At 41.4% G+C, this 16,217-nt stretch overlaps 1 protein-coding gene and 1 long non-coding RNA gene across 2 annotated transcripts in view; both read left to right on the top strand.

Annotated features, from left to right (window-relative positions):
• LOC311229893 (NACHT, LRR and PYD domains-containing protein 3-like) overlaps positions 1-16,217 on the top strand; it is a gene marked incomplete at both ends in the record, with an annotated part of 106,735 nt that overhangs the window by 22,144 nt on the left and 68,374 nt on the right. The gene's annotated exons all lie outside the window — the stretch shown is intronic.
• On the top strand, positions 10,824-12,434 carry LOC311230974. The gene is made up of 2 exons (XR_014619843.1): positions 10,824-10,973; positions 12,121-12,434. It is a non-coding gene; the product is annotated as an uncharacterized lncRNA (long non-coding RNA).

Consider the following 16,217-nt stretch of genomic DNA (forward strand, 5'->3'; position numbering starts at 1 on the left):
ACATAAGGTCTCTTTCACACCTATAGTTCGGTAGATTCAGGGGTGAAGTTGCAACATTGTTGCATTTTTTCTTTTCACTTTGCCAAGCGCACCAAACGTTCTAAACAAAGCCATGTGATCATGCAGGTCAGCTCTTTATTGGACATCATTTTAATCCCATACCTGCCAACATTATGCTGTGAAAAAGGGGCTTCAATCCTACAGGAATATCTTTCATTTGGGTAGTTTAGTCCTCATTCCTTCTCATCAGAGGCTGACTGTGCACAGAGGCACCGAGGAGATTTTTACTCTGGGTTGCCAGGTTGTGCAGGAATAATGAAACGTTGTGTATAAAGGGGACGATTTCTCCATCCAATCCGGCAACACATATCCCCCCCATACAAAGCCACTATACAACTTAATTAAAAACATTTTTGGTAAACAGGAGATTATATAACCTGATGCGCCAGATGGTTTGTTACACAGCATCTTATGATCTCCTGAATCCAGCTGCATCACACGATAAGAGAATATATGAGTACAAAATAATCATGTGATCTCCCATTGAACAGATATGGCTGGTTTAATAATAAAATAATATGTCAATCACAATCTGCTGGACAGCGTAGCATGAGGTGTGTGTGTCTCCATCAGATGTGTGTGTGTGTGTGTGTGTGTGTTAGATAATATATGTGTAAGAGTTGCCGTGGTTACCACACTACCACAGAGTCACACTGATCACCGCTTCACCTGTTTTTCACCTGTTTATTTTAGGCCTGTTGTTTATGTTTCAATTTCGGATTGTAAAAGTAACGTGTGTGTGTGTGTGTGTGTGTGTGTGTGTGTGTGTGTGTGTGTGTGTGTGTGTGTGTGTGTGTCTGTCTCCATCAGAATTTAGCTCAGGCTGGACCCAAACACAGCACACAGAAACCTCTCTGAGGACCACAGGAGAGAAGGACCAGTCATATCCTGATCAGTGTACTGCACTACCACAGGACCTAGCATGTCCTACCATGCTCTGTAAATAACTCATGTACAGATACCCATATGCCCTACTTTGTTTACTTGTTTTATTGCACAATGTCGTTCTATTGGATTCTATTATATATTACTATTGTATTATGCACATCGTTGCGGGCAAGACCCCCCGCATTTCATTGTATACTTGTATGCCGTGACAAATAAAACTCTTGACTTGACTTGACTTGATTGTTTAAGCATTTTTGGTTGAAATAAAATGCTCACATGATGTCACTTCCTTGCTATTCCAAAGCACTGACAAATTACCACACACATGAGCCAATTGGTTAAACAGTCACCAGGTGCACAAACACATGATTGCTTATTGGAGGCACACCCGTCAGGTTTACGCACTATAAAAATGCAGCAGGTGAGTTCACCTGACTGTAACCAAAATGGAAGGAGGGTGAGAGGGGGGATCTACGGAGGAGGAGGAGGAAGAGGCGGAGGCCGTGCCAGAGGTAGACACGGTTGTGGAGGAAGAGGAAAACCAGAAGCAGTTTTTTATTTATTTATATACTGTATATATATATTTCTTTACTGTAATTGTAACCTGTATTTATTTGATATGTGCCTGATATTTGCTGAGCTTACAGTGTTATGCACACTACTGTAGTAGCGTGAAAACTGGGACATGTTTTGTTGTGATTCTCCATGTTGACATGTTGACTGATTTGTGTTATTATTCTAATTCGTGACCCGTCCCGTTTAAATGTTGAGCGATTTGCAGTGTCAAATTTCCCACGGGATAATAAAAGTATTTCTATTCTATTCTATTTGGGTATATGGAGAGAAATAAATAATAATTTCATCAGTCTGCAGCATTGGTCTTGTGTAGTGTATGGTGAATGTATTGTATATTTGCACATTCTCCGTGTACCTCACTTATAGTACTCTAATCACTGAGAAGTAGAATTGCTAAAAGTGTATTGGGTTATTTAAGCACAGCAGTGTGTAACTGGTTCAAACTGAATTAAGTCATATGAAATAAATACGTGTGTGTTCATATGATAACAAAATATAATTTTTATAAATGAGTTGTGGTGACTGAACCAAATTAAACTCAGGAGACACGTGTGTAAGCCAAACAGGCTTGTTTATTCACAATAAAGGTATTTACATAAATCAAATTGGCTGGAAATGTAAAGTCACAGGGGGGGGTTGGGAGATAAACAATACAACGTGAGGTTCCAGGTAAGTACAGGGAAGTCATAGTTCATTCCCGGGAGTAGGGGGAAATCATAACTCGCTCCAATCAGCCACGTGCATTCAGGTAGGTCAGGGGTGTCCAAACTATTTTCAATGGGGGCCCAATTAGAAAATATGAAAACACCCAAGGGCTAACTACATCTATCTTAATGTACTTTCGGACCATAATAAAGTCACATACAAATGCATCGCATTTCAACAATTTTATTTAACTATCATCAATATCAAATCAATAGTCTTTTGTCAGGTGTGCTGTGAACAAAACACAAATAACTCAGCCTTTTTGCACGTTACCAAATGTAATCAGATGTGCAAGGTATTTTAATTTGTAATAAATAGCCTTTCTTTTTCCTTTGGAATGAGACAACACAACGAACAAGGAATAATCTGGGAAATACCCCGTCTACCCAGGTTAATCAAATAAAAAATAAAAAACTTAAATGTAAAAATGTCACATATACTGTTTGAACACAACAAAGCCACAACCACTGGATTACAAGATTTACAGTGCAATGACAATATACTTTTTTGTGTAGCCAAGACACCAGGTGTAGGTCTCTTACTGAACAATGTTTTTCTCATCTCACCCACGTCTAGACGCACCACCAAGAGAGAATTGTACACATAGGGATCCAGTTCTGTGAAGCTGAGAAACATCCCATTGATTGATTGATTGATTGAAAACTGTATTAACAGATTGCAGAATGGGTACAGTACAGTACAGCTCAATAGTATACAATTGTTAAGGGGATGCAGACCAGAGAAAGACTTTCGTCTTGTTTACATCAGTGTCCCCCATTTTCAATTCATCATAACATATATGACATACGCATACAGGCTTCATTTTACTCACTCATATCACGCAGAAACAAAAAATGATCAATTTGGCATGAGCAAGACAAGAGACAAGCAACTTACTGAAACTAATGAGAGGTGAAACTGAGATCTGGACTGCAGTACATGCAAGGTCTGGTTTGAGAGCAGTGGTTGAGATGCGTAAAATATCGAGCATGGGTGGGAGTCAGTTAGTCTGGACCTCACTCGCCTCTTGTTCAAGTTCATAACAGAGAATGTCTGCTCACAAATATATGTAGAGCCCAACAAGCTCAGCATTCTCTTTGCAAATGTTCGCATTTCTGGGTATTTATTTACCTTTATCCAGCTGTCGGTAAAAGTCCAGAAGTGAGAGAGGCTGCTGTCGGCCTCGCAACTTTCGATGCATTGCAGTGTCGGGGTCCACAGAGAAGAGAGATGATGCAATACAAGAGATGTAATACTGAATACTTACAGTGTCGGGGTCCACAGAGAAGAGAGATGATGCAATACAAGAGATGTAATACTGAATACTTACAGTGTCGGGGTCCACAGAGAAGAGAGATGATGCAATACAAGAGATGTAATACTGAATACTTACAGTGTCGGGGGCCACAGAGAAGAGAGATGATGCAATACAAGAGATGTAATACTGAATACTTACAGTGTCGGGGTCCACAGAGAAGAGAGATGATGCAATACAAGAGATGTAATACTGAATACTCCCTCCTTTTGAAAAACCGGGGCCTGTTTTCAAAAGCATGCTTAAGCAATAAAAGAAAAAAAATTAAATACATATTTTTGTCTGTTTTAGTTATTATTTTCATGTTTGTTCATTGTGACTGCTGTTATGATGAATAATAAAAAGTGTTCTCACAGCTCAGTGAAAGGACCCGAGTGATGAACCCAGGGGTGTCTATGTAGTGCCTGTTTCCCTGTGCGCCTGCGCAGTAGAGGCTCTGTGATTTGGATCACTTCATTATGGAAATGTTATAGTGTTGAGAAGAGTGTTTCTATTGTATGAAATAATTAATGATTTATCATGTGATTATATATTGTATTAGATCTAATATGCATATTGAGATTGTTTTGTAATGTACAGTTTTTTTTAGGTCCGATACTGATATGTATATAGAGCGGGGCGGCCGGTGGACAATATAAGCATATTTCTTTTGCATCTGATCAACAAATAAACAAAAATCAACAAGTTATTATTAACAACACTGGTGATGTGAGAGAACAACACACTGGTTCTGTGGAGCAACACGTGGGCATGGATCACGAGGGCGTCCCACACTAATGTAAGTGGACGTACTAAAGAAAGATGCAGAGGGCAGAGAGTACTGGAAAGCTAGAGACAAACACGTGGAGGATGGAGATGGATGACAACAAGGAATCGCCCAACAAGGATGACAAGAGAGAGAGAGAGAGAGAGAAGAAAGAGAGAGAGATGAAGCCTTTCAGCAATCAGATGAAATAAACCATATTTTTGATAGATGAAGGTTGTAAATTGGGCCAATTTGTTTGGAACACAACTCCAGGAAAGTTGGTTGGTTGGTTACTTAGTAGTTGGATGGTGGGGCATATCATCACCATCATCATCATCATCATCATCATCATCATCATCATCATCATCATCATCATCATCATTATTTTCTAAGCAATATATTGTGTTGGTGACGTCACTTTAAGAATCCCAGAGGATGTGACAGGAGGAGGAGGAAGTGAGGTGGTGTCAGTGACAGACATGTAAACAGGAAGTGAAGTTCACCTGGCTCCCTCAAGCATAGCCTGTTCTTCTCAGCCAGCAGCAGCTAATCCATCCAGTCCAATCTATCGACATCTTGTGCCTTTCAGTGTCATTTTGGCTAAACTTTTGTCCTCCACAGTGTTATCTATGATTGCAGATGATTATTTAGGAGATATGAACACGTTTTGTTGTGTAGTTGGTTAGATCTGTTGGCTAGTATTACTGATGTGATGACTGAGCAGAGCAGCACATGTCCCACACACTGTCTGTCTGTCTGTCTGTCTGCATTACTAGTCCATTCCAGACATAAATGCTGCAGCATGTACAATTGATAGATAGGCTACTACTAACTATTGATTACATGTTGTTGTGTGATGTTTCAGTTTTACCCTACATCATTAAACCTGTGGCTGTGGACAAGGATTCAACAGAGTGGAACTGGAACGTCATCATATAGTGACTACAGTGAGTATCTCTCTATCATCATCACTCACTTTGGTACATTGGTCAACTGCATGCAATGGGAACTTAAAGGAACCGGACCAAAAAAAAAAAAAAAATCTAAATGTGATGGGGCTGGGCTCTGTTTAATTTGCCTTATTTTTCCCGCCCTTTTTGTTTAATAAAAAAAAAAAAAAAAAAAAAAATTGGTTGATTAAGTGATGGTTGATTAAGTGATTGATTTAATGAAATCAACTTTATGAACAGATTGCAGGATGGGTACAGTACAGTACGGCTCAATACATAAAATTGTTACGGGGATGCAGACCAGAGACAGACTTTGGTCTTGTTTAAGTGATGGTTGATTAAGTGATTGATTTAATGAAATCAACTTTATGAACAGATTGCAGGATGGGTACAGTACAGTACGGCTCAATACATAAAATTGTTACGGGGATGCAGACCAGAGACAGACTTTGGTCTTGTTTACATCGGGGTCCCCCACAAACTCTAATAATAATAATAACCACTAACAACTTCGAATGAGGCCTAAGCTTAACCGTCGAAAGAACTTGCCGTCACGCTCTAAGACAAACTCTAACCTTAACCAACTTCGAACAGTGCCTACGCTTAACCAGTGTAGAAAAAAAAAATTGATTGATTGATTGATTGATTGATTGATTGATTGATAACTTTATTTACAGATTGCAGAATGGATATTCTATAATATTGCAGCTCAATACATACAATTGTTAAGGGGATGCAGACCAGAGAAAGTCTTTCGTCTTGTTTACATCCTGTGTGTGTGTGCGTGCGTGCGTGTGTGTGTGTGTGTAAATGGCTGCATTTATATAGCGCTTTACAATAAGAAAAAACATATGTGCGTGCGTGCGTGCGTGTGTGTGTGTGCGTGCGTGCGTGTGTGTGTAAATGGCTGCATTTATATAGCGCTTTACAATTTGTTCCTCACATTTTACCCATTCACTCAGGCGTTCACACACCGACGGCGGAGGCGACCATGCAAGGTGCCAACCTGCTCATCGGGAGCAATTAGGGGTTAAGTGTCTTGCTCAAGGACACTTGGACACGCTGCCCGGGAGGAGCGGCAATCGAACCGGTAACCTTTCACTACCACACGACAGCGGGTTAACCCTTTCACTACCACACTACAGCGGGTTAACCCTTTCACTACCACACTACAGAAGGTTAACCCTTTCACTGCCATGTGACAGCCTGTTAACCCTTTCACTGCCACACGACAGCATGTTAACCCTTTCACTACCACACTACAGAAGGTTAACCCTTTCACTGCCATGTGACAGCCTGTTAACCCTTTCACTGCCACACTACAGCGGGTTAACCCTTTCACTGCCATGCGACAGCCTGTTAACCCTTTCACTGCCACACTACAGCGGGTTAACCCTTTCACTACCACATTACAGACGGTTAACCCTTTCACTTCCACATTACAGACGGTTAACCCTTTCACTACCACATTACAGACGGTTAACCCTTTCACTACCACATTACAGACGGTTAACCCTTTCACTACCACATTACAGACGGTTAACCCTTTCACTACCACATTACAGACGGTTAACCCTTTCACTACCGCGCTACAGCGGGTTAACCCTTTCACTACCACGCTACAGCGGGTTAACCCTTTCACTGCCACGTGACAGCGGTTTAACCCTTTCACTGCCACGTGACAGCGGGTTAACCCTTTCACTACCACATTACAGACGGTTAACCCTTTCACTACCACATTACAGACGGTTAACCCTTTCACTTCCACATTACAGACGGTTAACCCTTTCACTACCACATTACAGACGGTTAACCCTTTCACTACCGCGCTACAGCGGGTTAACCCTTTCACTACCACACGACAGACGGTTAACCCTTTCACTTCCACATTACAGACGGTTAACCCTTTCACTACCACATTACAGACGGTTAACCCTTTCACTACCACATTACAGACGGTTAACCCTTTCACTACCACATTACAGACGGTTAACCCTTTCACTTCCACATTGCAGACGGTTAACCCTTTCACTACCACATTACAGACGGTTAACCCTTTCACTACCGCGCTACAGCGGGTTAACCCTTTCACTACCACACGACAGACGGTTAACCCTTTCACTTCCACATTACAGACGGTTAACCCTTTCACTTCCACATTACAGACGGTTAACCCTTTCACTACCACATTACAGACGGTTAACCCTTTCACTACCACATTACAGACGGTTAACCCTTTCACTACCACATTACAGACGGTTAACCCTTTCACTACCACATTACAGACGGTTAACCCTTTCACTACCGCGCTATAGCGGGTTAACCCTTTCACTACCACACGACAGACGGTTAACCCTTTCACTACCACGCTACAGCGGGTTAACCCTTTCACTACCACATTACAGACGGTTAACCCTTTCACTTCCACATTACATACGGTTAACCCTTTCACTACCACATTACAGACGGTTAACCCTTTCACTACCACATTACAGACGGTTAACCCTTTCACTACCGCGCTACAGCGGGTTAACCCTTTCACTACCACACGACAGACGGTTAACCCTTTCACTACCACGCTACAGCGGGTTAACCCTTTCACTACCATATTACAGACGGTTAACCCTTTCACTTCCACATTACAGACGGTTAACCCTTTCACTACCACATTACAGATGGTTAACCCTTTCACTACCACATTACAGACGGTTAACCCTTTCACTACCACGCTACAGCGGGTTAACCCGTTCACTGCCACGTGACAGCGGGTTAACCCTTTCACTACCACATTACAGACGGTTAACCCTTTCACTGCCATGCGACAGCCTGTTAACCCTTTCACTGCCACACTACAGCGGGTTAACCCTTTCACTACCACATTACAGACGGTTAACCCTTTCACTTCCACATTACAGACGGTTAACCCTTTCACTACCACATTACAGACGGTTAACCCTTTCACTACCACATTACAGACGGTTAACCCTTTCACTACCACATTACAGACGGTTAACCATTTCACTACCACATTACAGACGGTTAACCCTTTCACTACCGCGCTACAGCGGGTTAACCCTTTCACTGCCACGTGACAGCGGGTTAACCCTTTCACTGCCACGTGACAGCGGGTTAACCCTTTCACTACCACATTACAGACGGTTAAACCTTTCACTTCCACATTACAGACGGTTAACCCTTTCACTACCACATTACAGACGGTTAACCCTTTCACTACCGCGCTACAGCGGGTTAACCCTTTCACTACCACACGACAGACGGTTAACCCTTTCAGTGCCACGTGACAGCGGGTTAACCCTTTCACTGCACACCTGTCTCACTGCTCGCCTGTCTCACTGCTCGCCTGTCTCACTGCACACCTGTTTCACTGCTCACCTGTCTCACTGCACAACTGTCTCACTGCACACCTGTCTCACAACACACCTGTCTCACTGCTCGCCTGTCTCACTACTCGCCTGTCTCAATGCACACCTGTCTCACTGCTCACCTGTCTCACTGCACAACTGTCTCACTGCACACCTGTCTCACAACACACCTGTCTCACTGCTCGCCTGTCTCACTGCTCGCCTGTCTCACTGCACACCTGTCTCACTGCTCACCTGTCTCACTGCACAACTGTCTCACTGCTCGCCTGTCTCACTGCACACCTGTCTCACTGCTCCCTGTCTCACTGCACACCTGTCTCACTGCACACCTGTCTCACTGCTCGCCTGTCTCACTGCACACCTGTTTCACTGCTCACCTGTCTCACTGCACAACTGTCTCACTGCACACCTGTCTCACAACACACCTGTCTCACTGCTCGCCTGTCTCACTACTCGCCTGTCTCAATGCACACCTGTCTCACTGCTCACCTGTCTCACTGCACAACTGTCTCACTGCACACCTGTCTCACAACACACCTGTCTCACTGCTCGCCTGTCTCACTGCTCGCCTGTCTCACTGCACACCTGTCTCACTGCTCACCTGTCTCACTGCACAACTGTCTCACTGCTCGCCTGTCTCACTGCACACCTGTCTCACTGCTCCCTGTCTCACTGCACACCTGTCTCACTGCACACCTGTCTCACTGCTCGCCTGTCTCACTGCTCGCCTGTCTCACTGCACGCCTGTCTCACTCTCTCTCACTCTTAATCTCTCACTCTTACTCTCTCACTCTCTCTCACTCTTACTCTCTCTCTCACTCTTACTCACTCTCTCTCACTCTTAATCTCTCACTCTTAATCTCTCACTCTCTCTCACTCTTACTCTCTCACTCTCTCACTCTTACTCTCTCACTATCTCTCACTCTTAATCTATCACTCTTACTCTCTCACTCTCTCTCACTCTTAATCTATCACTCTCTCTCACTCTTAATCTCTCACTCTTAATCTCTCACTCTCTCTCACTCTTAATCTCTCACTCTTACTCTCTCACTCTATCTCACTCTTAAGCTCTCACTCTTAATCTATCACTCTCTCTCACTCTTAATCTCTCACTCTTAATCTCTCACTCTCTCTCACTCTTAATATCTCACTCTTACTCTCTCACTCTCTCTCACTCTTAATCTCTCACTCTCTCTCACTCTTAATCTCTCACTCTTAATCTCTCACTCTTAATCTCTCACTCTCTCTCACTCTTAATCTCTCACTCTTAATCTCTCCCTCTCTCTCACTCTTAATCTCTCACTCTTACTCTCTCACTCTCTCTTAATCTCTCACTCTTAATCTATCACTCTTAATCTATCACTCTTACTCTCTCACTCACTCTTACTCTCTCACTCTCTCTCACTCTTAATCTCTCTCTTACTCTCTCACTCTTAATCTATCACTCTTACTCTCTCACTCTCTCTCACTCTTACTCTCTCACTCTCTCTCACTCCTAATCTATCACTCTTAATCTCTCACTCTCTCTCACTCTTACTCTCTCACTCTCTCTCACGCTTAATCTATCACTCTTAATCTCTCACTCTCTCTCACTCTTAATCTCTCACTCTTAATCTCTCACTATCTCTCACTCTTAATCTCTCACTCTTAATCTCTCACTCTTAATCTCTCACTCTCTCTCACTCTTAATCTATCACTCTTAATCTCTCACTCTCTCTCACTCTTAATCTCTCACTCTCTCTCACTCTCTCTCACTCTTACTCTCACTCTTAAACATATTTCTTTTCATATGTTAGATTAGGTCTTAAAAAAATTATGATCAATATATATTGAAAAATCTATATATTTTACAACACTATATAAGAACAAATTATTACATAAAGGCATTTGTAAACCTAAAACCTGGGCGGGCCTCCTGAGTATAGGGCCTAAGTATGCTCACTGGCTGGTACACAATGCTTCCTCACACTGTGTGCACGGGTGTAATTAATTCCTAATTCACACAACCTCATATTGTGGTTGTTAATGAAAGTTCATTCATATTCATCTACTTTCCCCTCTTTTATTTTCCAGGAAAATGTTTCTATTAAGTATTATTGCTACCACTTTATTTTAATTTTCTTAATTTAAAATGTTTCCCTGTTTAAATAAATACAAATTAAATGTTTCTGGTTTCCTTCCCATCCATCTTCATTCAGGCTGCGTGACTGTGGCCTCTCAGGGAGCTGCTGTGAAGATCTGGCCTCAGTTCTCAGCTCCAAGTCCTCCAGTCTGAGAGAGTTGGACCTGCGTGACAATATCTCAGGAGACTCAAGAGAGAAGCTGTTGTCTCTTGGACTGGACAAACTCGGGTATGTATTGTTTATCTCTGGACCAATACATTGAACAGTGGTTTTAAATATAAAAAACGACCAGATTACAAAGTAATTTCCACAGAGCGGAGATTGTTCTGGTCAACAATAATAGATTTAGTGTACATTGGAATATTTTATCTATTACCTCATTTTCTAAATGGAATTCTATTTGTAATTATGCAAATAATAGTTTAATCAGACAGGTTCTGCCTACAGTGGTGAATGCTGACATAGGGTGTGTGTGTTGAGATGACCTTGCAGCCTGTGGTCATGAGATGATTCAGGGTTTTTTTTCAGAAGAGATTGTTTCTTCTTCACATAAGGTCTCTTTCACACCTATAGTTCGGTAGATTCAGGGGTGAAGTTGCAACATTGTTGCATTTTTTCTTTTCACTTTGCCAAGCGCACCAAACGTTCTAAACAAAGCCATGTGATCATGCAGGTCAGCTCTTTATTGGACATCATTTTAATACCATACCTGCCAACATTATGCTGTGAAAAAGGGCCTTCAATCCTACAGGAATATCTTTCATTTGGGTAGTTTAGTCCTCATTCCTTGTCATCAGAGGCTGACTGTGCACAGAGGCACCGAGGAGATTTTTACTCTGGGTTGCCAGGTTGTGCAGGAATAATGAAACGTTGTGTATAAAGGGGACGATTTCTCCATCCAATCCGGCAACACATATCCCCCATACAAAGCCACTATACAACTTAATTAAAAACATTTTTGGTAAACAGGAGATTATATAACCTGATGCGCCAGATGGTTTGTTACACAGCATCTTATGATCTCCTGAATCCAGCTGCATCACACGATAAGAGAATATATGAGTACAAAATAATCATGTGATCTCCCATTGAACAGATAGGGCTGGTTTAATAATAAAATAATATGTCAATCACAATCTGCTGGACAGCGTAGCATGAGGTGTGTGTGTCTCCATCAGATGTGTGTGTGTGTGTGTGTGTTAGATAATATATGTGTAAGAGTTGCCGTGGTTACCACAGAGTCACACTGATCACCGCTTCACCTGTTTTTCACCTGTTTATTTTAGGCCTGTTGTTTATGTTTCAATTTCGGATTGTAAAAGTAACGTGTGTGTGTGTGTGTGTGTGTGTGTGTGTGTGTGTCTGTCTCCATCAGAATTTAGCTCAGGCTGGACCCAAACACAGCACACAGAACCCTCTCTGAGGACCACAGGAGAGAAGGACCAGTCATATCCTGACCAGTGTACTGCACTACCACAGGACCTAGCATGTCCTACCATGCTCTGTAAATAACTCATGTACAGATACCCATATGCCCTACTTTGTTTACTTGTTTTATTGCACAATGTCGTTCTATTGGATTCTTATTATATATTACTATTGTATTATGCACATCGTTGCGGGCAAGACCCCCCGCATTTCATTGTATACTTGTATGCCGTGACAAATAAAACTCTTGACTTGACTTGACTTGATTGTTTAAGCATTTTTGGTTGAAATAAAATGCTCACATGATGTCACTTCCTTGCTATTCCAAAGCACTGACAAATTACCACACACATGAGCCAATTGGTTAAACAGTCACCAGGTGCACAAACACATGATTGCTTATTGGAGGCACACCCGTCAGGTTTACGCACTATAAAAATGCAGCAGGTGAGTTCACCTGACTGTAACCAAAATGGAAGGAGGGTGAGAGGGGGGATCTACGGAGGAGGAGGAGGAAGAGGCGGAGGCCGTGCCAGAGGTAGACACGGTTGTGGAGGAAGAGGAAAACCAGAAGCAGTTTTTTATTTATTTATATACTGTATATATATATATTTCTTTACTGTAATTGTAACCTGTATTTATTTGATATGTGCCTGATATTTGCTGAGCTTACAGTGTTATGCACACTACTGTAGTAGCGTGAAAACTGGGACATGTTTTGTTGTGATTCTCCATGTTGACATGTTGACTGATTTGTGTTATTATTCTAATTCGTGACCCGTCCCGTCTAAATGTTTAAATGTTGAGCGATTTGCAGTGTCAAATTTCCCACGGGATAATAAAAGTATTTCTATTCTATTCTATTTGGGTATATGGAGAGAAATAAATAATAATTTCATCAGTCTGCAGCATTGGTCTTGTGTAGTGTATGGTGAATGTATTGTATATTTGCACATTCTCCGTGTACCTCACTTATAGTACTCTAATCACTGAGAAGTAGAATTGCTAAAAGTGTATTAGGTTATTTAAGCACAGCAGTGTGTAACTGGTTCAAACTGAATTAAGTCATATGAAATAAATACGTGTGTGTTCATATGATAACAAAATATAATTTTTATAAATGAGTTGTGGTGACTGAACCAAATTAAACTCAGGAGACACGTGTGTAAGCCAAACAGGCTTGTTTATTCACAATAAAGGTATTTACATAAATCAAATTGGCTGGAAATGTAAAGTCACAGGGGGGGGGGGGGATAAACAATACAACGTGAGGTTCCAGGTAAGTACAGGGAAGTCAGGTGAGTAGGGGAAAAATCATAACTCGCTCCAATAAGTCACATTAACTCAACGTGCGGTTCCAGGTAAGTACAGGGAAATCATAGTTCATTCCCGGGAGTAGGGGGAAATCATAACTCGCTCCAATCAGCCACGTGCATTCAGGTAGGTCAGGGGTGTCCAAACTATTTTCAATGGGGGCCCATTTAGAAAATATGAAAACACCCAAGGGCTAACTACATCTATCTTAATGTACTTTCGGACCATAATAAAGTCACATACAAATGCATCGCATTTCAACAATTTTATTTAACTATCATCAATATCAAATCAATAGTCTTTTGTCAGGTGTGCTGTGAACAAAACACAAATAACTCAGCCTTTTTGCACGTTACCAAATGTAATCAGATGTGCAAGGTATTTTAATTTGTAATAAATAGCCTTTCTTTTTCCTTTGGAATGAGACAACACAACGAACAAGGAATAATCTGGGAAATACCCTGTCTACCCAGGTTAATCAAATAAAAAATAAAAAACTTAAATGTAAAAATGTCACATACTGTTTGAACACAACAAAGTCACAACCACTGGATTACAAGATTTACAGTGCAATGACAATATACTTTTTTGTGTAGCCAAGACACCAGGTGTAGGTCTCTTACTGAACAATGTTTTTCTCATCTCACCCACGTCTAGACCAAGAGAGAATTGTACACATAGGGATCCAGTTCTGTGAAGCTGAGAAACATCCCATTGATTGATTGATTGATTGATTGATTGATTGATTGATTGATTGATTGAAAACTGTATTAACAGATTGCAGAATGGGTACAGTACAGTACAGCTCAATAGTATACAATTGTTAAGGGGATGCAGACCAGAGAAAGACTTTCATCTTGTTTACATCAGTGTCCCCCATTTTCAATTCATCATAACATATATGACATACGCATACAGGCTTCATTTTACTCACTCATATCACGCAGAAACAAAAAATGATCAATTTGGCATGAGCAAGACAAGAGACAAGCAACTTACTGAAACTAATGAGAGGTGAAACTGAGATCTGGACTGCAGTACATGCAAGGTCTGGTTTGAGAGCAGTGGTTGAGATGCGTAAAATATCGAGCATGGGTGGGAGTCAGTTAGTCTGGACCTCACTCGCCTCTTGTTCAAGTTCATAACAGAGAATGTCTGCTCACAAATATATCTAGAGCCGAACAAGCTCAGCATTCTCTTTGCAAATGTTCGCATTTCTGGGTATTTATTTACCTTTATCCAGCTGTCGGTAAAAGTCCAGAAGTGAGAGAGGCTGCTGTCGGCCTCGCAACTTTCGATGCATTGCATCTCACTTAGCTCCAACTGCAGTGGATGCAGGACAGTGTCGGGGTCCACAGAGAAGAGAGATGATGCAATACAAGAGATGTAATACTAAATACTTACAGTGTCGGGGTCCACAGAGAAGAGAGATGATGCAGGACAAGAGATGTAATACTGAATACTTACAGTGTCGGGGTCCACAGAGAAGAGAGATGATGCAATACAAGAGATGTAATACTGAATACTCCCTCCTTTTGAAAAACCGGGGCCTGTTTTCAAAAGCATGCTTAAGCAATAAAAGAAGAAAAAATTAAATACATATTGTTGTCTGTTTTAGTTATTATTTTCATGTTTGTTCATTGTGACTGCTGTTATGATGAATAATAAAAAGTGTTCTCACAGCTCAGTGAAAGGACCCGAGTGATGAACCCAGGGGTGTCTATGTAGTGCCTGTTTCCCTGTGCGCCTGCGCAGTAGAGGCTCTGTGATTTGGATCACTTCATTATGGAAATGTTATAGTGTTGAGAAGAGTGTTTCTATTGTATGAAATAATTAATGATTTATCATGTGATTATATATTGTATTAGATCTAATATGCATATTGAGATTGTTTTGTAATGTACAGTTTTTTTTAGGTCCGATACTGATATGTATATAGAGCGGGGCGGCCGGTGGACAATATAAGCATATTTCTTTTGCATCTGATCAACAAATAAACAAAAATCAACAAGTTATTATTAACAACACTGGTGATGTGAGAGAACAACACACTGGTTCTGTGGAGCAACACGTGGGCATGGATCACGAGGGCGTCCCACACTAATGTAAGTGGACGTACTAAAGAAAGATGCAGAGGGCAGAGAGTACTGGAAAGCTAGAGACAAACACGTGGAGGATGGAGATGGATGACAACAAGGAATCGCCCAACAAGGATGACAAGAGAGAGAGAGAGAGAGAAAGAAGAAAGAGAGAGAGATGAAGCCTTTCAGCAATCAGATGAAATAAACCATATTTTTGATAGATGAAGGTTGTAAATTGGGCCAATTTGTTTGGAACACAACTCCAGGAAAGTTGGTTGGTTGGTTACTTAGTAGTTGGATGGTGGGGCATATCATCATCATCATCATCATCATCATCATCATCATCATCATCATCATCATCATTATTATCTAGTCCTTGTAAAACCATTGAGGCTGCCCTCATTTCCAATGATCAGTCAACAGATGGACAAAATTAAAAGTAGTAATACAACAAGAGGAAAACCGGGCAAATGATCTAAAAACAGACAGCAGTTAGTGATCATGGTTTTGAACTGTGCATATCGGAAGAGTATTGATCTTTAAAGTGCATTGAAGGACGTTCCATGAGTCAGGAGCATTAACGGAAAAAGCAGACTTTCCAAGCACAGAACATCTTCCAAGAACTTTATTTGAGCAAGTCAGATAGGCT

Source organism: Notolepis coatsorum, assembly GCF_963971535.1.
Source record: "Notolepis coatsorum genome assembly, chromosome: 6".
Lineage (NCBI taxonomy): Eukaryota > Metazoa > Chordata > Actinopteri > Aulopiformes > Paralepididae > Notolepis > Notolepis coatsorum.